The following is a 9276-nucleotide window of genomic DNA, read 5'->3' as shown; positions in this document are numbered from 1 at the left end:
GAGTATTAATGAAAGCTTTTTTACGATGTTGTTCGGCAAAAATAACAAAAAACTATGAACACTCGATTTTTGAAACAATTCTGAAAAACATATTAAAATTACTGACAATTCATATTCCATTTGTAATAATGCATTGAACAAGAACATTTTTGAGTTTTTTTTAAACACCATTTTCTAAATGATTCAATAAAGAACATTGTTCTTGTTGCCCAATAATTGCGTTGAAAATAAATGTTCGGTGCGGCAAAACATATTTTTTCGATGTTCATACTTTTAAATATTTTATTAGACAAGTTAATAGTAGCGCCACGTAACTCATTTAAGCAAATTTATGGTAATCATCGGTTATTTTAGTGTAAGAATCGATTAGATTCATAATTTGAATTTAATTATAGATATATTAAAGTAACCGACATATTTTAACATTGTTTCAGACCGGGTATAATTAATTAATTTTCTTTCCCTGATGTCACCTTCAGCCGCTTCGAGTTTCACTACAATTAAGGAGTAAAGTAATTATTTAAAGTGATATTTGTTTTATTTTAAGTTTTCTTCGGGTAGGTGAAATTCCATAATCAACTAACGGATAATTTGATTTAGGGAAAAGATAACAGTGTACGATTTTCGCATTTTATAATAAACTAGCTGCGTTGCCCGGCTTTGCCCGGTCTATTTTGAAAACAAAAATTGTGTCAAGTGACGTATATTCAACAATCAGGCATAAATAAAAGAAAAAAAAATTCATCATGCAAAATTTCCCCTCCAAGCAATGACGACAGATATTAAAATACTTTTAAGAAATTAAAATAAAATGAGAAAGATGGATTTAAAAAGCGTAACCATGGAAACAAAAAATAAAATAAGTTTCAGAATTGAAAATGAGAAAGATGGAAATAATGCATTCAAAAAGCGTTACCGTGGAAACGCAAAATAAAGTGGTTAAAAACTTGAATAGAGAACAGATTTTTGAACTTCATTTAATTCGCTTGTAACTTTTTTTCTAATGGAGATAGAGGGTTCAACTTCCGACCATAGGTCGAGTTAGATCTGGAGCAAAAAAGGTAGCTCTTTTTAATGGTGTCAAAAAGAAAACTGTAGGACAATTCCTTCACTTTTTATTGATAAATTTAATGAAGAAAGTAGTGCCTAAATTTCAGCTAAGCCTAAACAAATTCGAGCTAAAAACGTAAATAACTCCCGCCGCAATTAAGTTATAGCGTTGGAACAAATTGCGTAGAACGCGGAAAATTCTTCCCTTTCCAACGATATATAATATTACTAATTGCGAGTAATTTTTCACCCCCATATTCGGGAAATTATGTAAAAATTGGGCCTAAATAGAATAAAAAAAGAACTATTCATCGAATTGTTTTCAAACTGGTCTGCAAACCTTCTCAGGACTTAAAGGAACAGACTGTGAAAATTTCAGCGCAATCGGCCGGGTAGTTCTCGAGTTTTGCGAGTTCAAACAAACATACGCTTTTTGGAGACTTCATTTTATACTATGTAGAGAAGCCTAATGCAGACTCGAATTACATTGCTGTTTTAACAAAATTTTAGGAAAACTTTTAAATATGTGAAGCAGTGAGAAACTAAGGGATATAAGTATCAAAATTAAAAATTTTGGAGAAAACAAGTACTATCTGTAGGATAACATCTCCTCTGCTTTGGGATATTAGATAGTAGTATTAGTCCTCGTAGGTACTGCTTTGCATGATGATTTAGAATTTTTTTCAATGAAAGCCTACCTGGAGTCTGAACTTTAAACTGTTTTTACTCAAAGCTTTTAACGATCAGTTTGGACTTTTTGATTCTCGCTGCCTCATATAATAAATCTTTTTACTTCCTTCTACAAAAAAGGAAGTATTGTATTCGCAAAAAAAATTTCACTCAAAAATCGACCTTAATTTCGACTTTACTCACCCCCGAATGAATGTTGAGTTTTTTTTTCGACCCGACCACACGTGCATACATACCTAAGAACGTATAGACTCCCGAAATACCTATTTTGACGATTCCCGAGTTAATTACAACGAGTTTTCTCGTGACGTCTGTATGTGCGTATGTATGTCGCATAATTCAAGAACGGTATGTCCTAGAAATTTGTAGACTCCTAGTGGGATCTACTTGTGCACCTCCTCTTTTGCTTGCATTCGGGTGTTGTTAAAGGGGGTTTTTGCCACTTTTTGGCTGGAAATCATTGTTAATTTCGATGCAAACTGAAGTGGTGTTATAATTTGGCGGACACTTGGCAATATATCGCCAGTCCTCTGGTCGCCAAGTTTTGTCACCAAAACTTGGCGACAAATTTGGCGTTTTTTCAAAATCTTGTTTCAGTTTAGCAATTGTTGACGATATTTAGAGAGTTAACTATTGAATCACATTAAAATTGCCGATAATGGGGAATAACATTAAATTGGTGTAAAAGGAAGTCATGTTATGCACACTAGGGTGTCCCAAGATATAATGGCGAAAAAAAAATTTCTGAAATCGAATACGCATACCCTCCAAATTTTTTCCTTTTCAACTCAGAAACATGAGAAAAAAGTTTTATTGCAATAAAATAATGGGAACCCGTGCCGACTTGAGGTCAAAGTTGGACATGAAATCCTGTACGGCGACTACAGTGGAAAGATTGCTAACTGTATAATTCCTTACTACACGTGACATCAATTTATTTACAACAATATTAGACTACAAGAAACATTGCTGCACATATTTTTATTTCAATGTTTGCTTTTTGCAGTCAGGATAGAGCTTCTGGTGCTCTTGAATGCAACGTAACACAAATTGTTTTTGTTCCTCATCAGCTGTAAGCAACCCATGAAAGTTCTGCATCATTTTTACCGCTTTTTCAGCTCCATCGTTTACTGCTGTAAACATTGAGACAGTCTTTCTCACATCAAAGAATGAAATATTATTGACCATACCATAAAAGCTGGACGAATTTTAGTAGAGCAGCTTTTGAGATAATTCGGACCACATTTTCGTACACTTTTTCAAAAAGCACGAATCTTTGTTGGGTGCTTTGACTGCCAAAATGCATTGAAGCCATGGTTTCACTTATATTGTTTCTACAAACAAGCAGACATCAAACAATGTTTCATTTTCCTTCGTATCTAATTTTAGTTGTGAACTAAATAATAATAGTTTTAGGGAGTAAATCGCTCGAGCCGTCCATCGAGCTTGGTGCATGGCTCCCGGTGGTCTTATTTTAAATTCATTTTCTGTATCTCCACCTAAAAATAGGAGCCCCAGTTCTATCAACTCTTGATAGTCATCCCTGACCGCAATATTAGTGAGTTCAGCACGGTAAAAGTCAAGTAAATTTTCAAAGTTAGGGTACAACTCCGGAGGTTCGGAACAACTCCACAGCTCCTCCATAGCACTGTATTTTAGTGGGATAGATCAGTTCATATATATATGATGGCGGCAAGCAAAAGAAAGCAGTTCTCTATCAAATATTTGCTCAAGAATAGCGCAATGCGCAAGAACCACTTAAAGGACCTGTTTTGGAAGTCGTAGTATCACAACAAAGAGTTTTGAACTTTGTCTTCGAGATTCCAATCTAAAACTGCCTTTCAAACAGCTTGTGTTTGTTCTTTTCCAGTAGAATTATCCAGTTTAGACTCAGCAATGAGTTGTTTGTCACATCCTTATGAAATAACTATAGATAAGCGATATTCTTTTGATTTTTGAGCACTCAAAGCAGGTAACAGTTTCATATCCCAAGATAAATTCACTACATGTGGTAACGTACTGAAAACCATTTCTTTTTTCCTCGTGCTCCTTTCGCTTTTCGGTTCGAATTCTTTGAATTGAACATACCTATGGGAAATTCATCACTGTTACACCCAAGTGCGTCAATAGTAGCTTCAAGAATAAACACATAATCCCGTATACTTGGACACCTGTCCAATGCAGCAACTGACTTTGGAGTAATAAAATCGCTTTTTATTACATATTTACTTGTTCCAGGTTCTGATAATTCTTGTTCCAGGATCTGGAATACTTGTTCCAGGTTCTGATATACTTGTTCCAGGTTCTGATAAACTTGTTTCAGGTTCTGATAAACTTGTTTCAGGTACTGCTTTATATGTTTCTGGGAAATCTACTGACTTAATATTTATAATAAATTGTTCAAATTACTCTCAAATTCTTGTTGGCGCTGCCTAACTATTTCTTGCAGTTTTTTTTTTTTTTTTGCATTTTTTTTTTGTAAGTCTCTAAAAATTTGATACAGGTTTTTGAGTTTATTCACACAATTTGGCAACGATTTGGTGGGAATGCGTGCCTTTTCCCAAAAGATGATGCATTCCCGAATAGCGAGATTTGCACTTTCACTGATGGTTAAATTTACTACTGAATGTTATAAAACAAAACAGACAGAACTTGTCCGTTAGAGGGAAGTTTCAAACCAAGCGTTCGCTTGCTTATGAACACACGTGCTATTTGCACGTTTAGGCCTTCAGGCGCAAGTCGGCACGGGTCACCGTGCTTCAAATTGCATGAAACTTCTTTTACAACAGTTTTGATGTAAAAGGAAAAAAAGAAGAGGGTATGCGTTTAAAATAAACGACTTTCATTTTTTTTGGGACACCCTAATGCACTCATCAGCTCGTTTAAAAACGTATCACATGCAATGAAACTTGACACACTTGCGAAAACTGAAATAAGTCAGAAACTAGGAATTGAAGCAAAGTGAAGCAGTTTGCTGTCATATAACTATGAACATGTCTTTATTGCACAAAAGTGCTTACTTGGTTTTCTCCGAAAAAAATGTCTGATTCCCGATGGCAAGTATTGAATCAAAAACACGTTTTATAAAATATCTCAATCTCATTTCTGCAGATACTTACGATACTACCGTTTACTTGTCCACTGCAGTATTGTGCTCACGTTAAAAGAACTATTCAGACTGCACTTCCTCCCCTAAGTAAGAAAAATGCGTTTAATATCAATTTCAACGAGAGGTTCTTCCGTACCTATCATTTTTTATATTTTATCCCTTTGAATACCATAAGTTTTGAAGACGAAAAATTTTCTGTGATTAAACTATATATCTTAAATGCAGTAACTTTACCTCCAATTTTAAGATTCTTACTCCTCAATAAAATGAAAAAAAATATAATGTATAAAGTTTTGTGTTTCACACATCTTTACTAATAATTAAGCTGAAAGTCTCTGTCCGGAGGATGTCTGGATCTCTGTGACGCGCATAGCGCCTAAACCGTTCGGCCGATTTTCATGAAATTTGGCACAAAGTTAGTTTGTAGCATGGGGGTGTGCACCTCGATGCGATTTTTCGAAAATTCGATGTGGTTTTTTTTCTATTCCAATTTCCAGAATAAGAATATCATAAGATGGACGAGTAAATTACGAAATTATCATAACGTGGAACCGTAACATGGGCGCAAGCCAGTTGGCAAGATACGAAATTATCATAACGTGGAACCGTAACATGGGGACAAGTCAATTGGCGAGAAAATTTACCATACATTATTTGTAAATATACAGGCAAACCAAAATACCTTTTTATTTTTCTATTACGGGCAAAGCCGTGCGGGTACCACTAGTAAATTCATAAAGTTTCTCAAATAAATTAAGAAAAAAAAAGTATAAATAACTGAAATGATTCAGCGCGGAATTGCACAATGAAATTGTTCTATCGCATAGATATTTACCAAAATTAGCAGTAGCAAATCAAATTTCTCAATAAGAAAATTTAATTTCTGAAGTTATTACAATAGAAAAAAATATGATTTTAATTAGGTAATTCCATACTTCATTGGTGTCTGTAGGTACGAGTAAATTACGAAATTATCATAACGTGGAACCGTAACATGGGCACAAGCCAATTGGCGAGAAAATTCATCATACATTATTTGTAAATATACAGGCAAACCAAAAGACCTTTTAATTTTTCTATTACAGACAAAGCCGTGCGGGTACCACTAGTTATTAAATAAAACTAAGGTTAAGGGACATATGTATCCCCTAATGGTCTTTAAAGGGTTAAGACAAATCTTTATCCAACGATAACTTATGACTATAATACTAATTAATGAATTTCATTTAACGCTTTTGGAGAGTCTCCGCCCCGAAATGCAAATGAAGAGGTTATACGTTATACGCGAACTGGTTAAAAGCGTGAGTTGCGCTATGAGTAAGGTCGTCGCCAGTTCGTTCATGCATCAGTCTAATCTTATTCTAGTCGACTGTTTCGAGGAGTTCCCTTTTAGTCACTAGAAGCTTATTATTCTTTTAGCTGGATCACAACCGGCCATTCTACTTTTAATTTGGGAACAAGTCAACAGTACATATTCTTCATTCACAACGAACTGGGAAGACACTAGGAAAGTAACTTTTCATGCATTGTTTATAATATAAAAGGACTATGCTTTTGCATTTATAACTTTAACTTAAGGTAATTATATTTAGTGGAAGATTAAATTATTCTCTCCAGTTGTTTGCTGGTCAAGAAGCGGCATTGTAAATATCTTTACTAATAATAAAGCTGAAAGTCTGTCTGTCAGGATCTCTGTGACGCGCATAGCGCCTAGACCGTTCGGTCGATTTTCATGAAAATTGGCACAAAGTTAGTTTGTAGCATGGGGGTGTGCACCTCGAAGCAATTTTTCGAAAATTCGATGTGGTTCTTTTTCTATTCTAATTTTAAGAACAAAATTACCATAGGATGGACGAGTAAATTAGAAAATTATCATAACGTGGAACCGTAACATGGGCACAAGCCAATTGGCGAGATGCGAAATTATCATAACGTGGTACCGTAACATGGGTACAAGCCAATTGGCGAGAAAATTCACCACACATTATTTGTAAATATACAGGCGAACCAAAAGATCTTTTAATTTTTATATTACGGGCAAAGCCGTGCGGGTACCACTAGTTGTAAATGAAAGAAGAATTTTTTTTTAAATTTAAGATGTTCTCTGTCTCAGTTTAAAACTAACCTAAAATGAACGTACAAGCATCGTACAGCTTTATTGTATATATTAAACATTTTATTGTAATGTTTTACTAAAATTACGAAAATGCTACTACCCTAGTAGCAATTTCAAATATTTTAAATAATAATTAATATTGTAATTATTATAATTTATTAATATTTAATAGCATAGCATTTTCATAGCATTTTCTAAAATTTTAGTTAATAATTAATGTTTTAATTATTATAACTTATTAATATTTTAGAAAAAAAACCCTGCCCGCGAAAACTTCAACTGACGAAATGCTAATTTCTAGTAAAATACCATTAATTAAAAAGAATACAAGAACTACAAGCGACTAAAAATTACACCAACGCATTTCTTTATAAAAATACATTAGGATCCATGTTTCTGTCTTTTCAAGGGGAGGTGATCATTAATCAAAAGTAACTACAAAGTTGAACCATTACTCGTTGCTTTCAGTAATGCGTTGCTATAAATTTGAGTAAAACCACTTTCAGAAAATTTGAAGCAAGATGTTATTTTGATATTACATCCTACATTTTGCCACACAAAGCGAGTATTAGTTCTATATTTAAAACTCCCCTTGAACTGTTAGAAATGAGGATAAATGTGGTAGGAGCCGAGCTGTTGGAAAATGATATAGTGGGGAAGAAATTGCAAAAGCATAATTTATTAGAGAGGAGTATTAAGTATTCTGTAAGGAAGAAAAAAAGTATTTCTTTAGAGTAAGTTGCGATATTTGGCTACTTTTGGGCAAAATGTTATTGTGACTAAGTACAAAAGAACTCTTTATTGCTTTCTTCACAAAAGATCACCTATACTTAAAGAAAATTGTTTAACAGTAAGGGGAATGTGTTTTAATCTTTGTTGTGTGCCTTTAAATAACGGCATTAACAATAGAAGTAGACCCAAACAATTTTGATATTTCTCACTAAAGACATATTTTAAAGATTTCAGTCGAAAGATTTGGGTCGTATTCGAATAAAAGAACCAGTAAATCAGGATGGTTGGTCATATGATTTAATGACGTCAGTGATTGGTGTCTGGTTGTTCTGCTGCCGGTTGTTGTATTGAACGCGTTTGGTTAATGCACGATTACTTAAACAGATAAATGCTTGCAAAAAAAAAAAAAAAAAAAAAAAAAAAAAACTTAGTTATTCAACTTAAGTCGAAAAAGTTATCTCTTGTGCATAAAACGTAAAGCAAGAAGTAACAACTTCAAATAGCTGAAATTGCAGAATTCTGCAATTTGCGCTGTTTGACGTTGTTATTTCTTATTTTACTGTTTTTTAATTTCGGTTTATAGTAAAGAAAGTCTTGTCATCCAACATTAATGTACGACTACTGTGGAAAAAATTGGTTGATCGACCAACAAATCTACTACAGCAACTTCTGGTAATCTTGATTAACAGGTGGTTTTGTTAGAACGCGTTCTCTGGCAGGTGATCCCATATTTACTGGTTCGCCTATTCGAACACAGATAAAATTTCAAAGAAGCTTCCGAAATATTTTAATTTATATTTTATTGAAGGTAAAATGCGCGGGAGTGGTAAATTAAATCATGGCTAAATACAGTACGAGAGCTGTGAGGTGGTACTGCTGTGGCTGTTTATATTGCAAAAAAAAAAAAAAAAAAAAAAAAAAAACAGCTACTCTAGTTAGAAGGGAAGAGTTTGTGTGCTTTAAAGTGAAGAGTTTTGTGTTCATCTCTCTAAAGTATGTTTTTAACTGTTTAGCAGTGGTTGTGACTCAAAACCAAACCTGTGGGCAAAGTGCATTACCTAAGAAGAAGGTTGCACAATGGATAAAAGCGTTATCTTCTGGTCAAATGAGACTGCAGATATGCAACGCACAGTTCGGATTTTTTTTTCAACCATGTCTTTCTATACACCCATGAGTGTATCTTTCCTAAATACTAGTTTTTCATTCAAGAAAAAAAAAGACGAAGTTTGGTTTAACAGTGTTATTACTCTACACTACTGCTACTCTTTTGGTGACTGTGCAGCTATCAGGATATAGCTGCTATTACAAATATCTTAAGAGTTTCTAGCACTTCGTATCTCCTCTCTACTTTCTCACGTCTTCAAGGGGTTTTTCCGTGTTAGGCCTTAATCAGGAATCTGCATTATTTACATTAAGCGTCAAACTTCAACTTTTTGGTGTTGTGTTTCATCACGAACCTCATATAATACTTAATTTTCTTGCCGATGCTCTTCGTTTTTGTATTGGAGTTTAATTACGAACATACATTATTTACATTTCAAGCATTCTCTGCATTATTCTGTGTTCGGTTTATTATTGA

This window comes from Uloborus diversus, chromosome 7 (genome assembly GCF_026930045.1).
Source record: "Uloborus diversus isolate 005 chromosome 7, Udiv.v.3.1, whole genome shotgun sequence".
NCBI lineage: Eukaryota > Metazoa > Arthropoda > Arachnida > Araneae > Uloboridae > Uloborus > Uloborus diversus.
Note: the sequence above shows the minus strand (reverse complement) of the source record.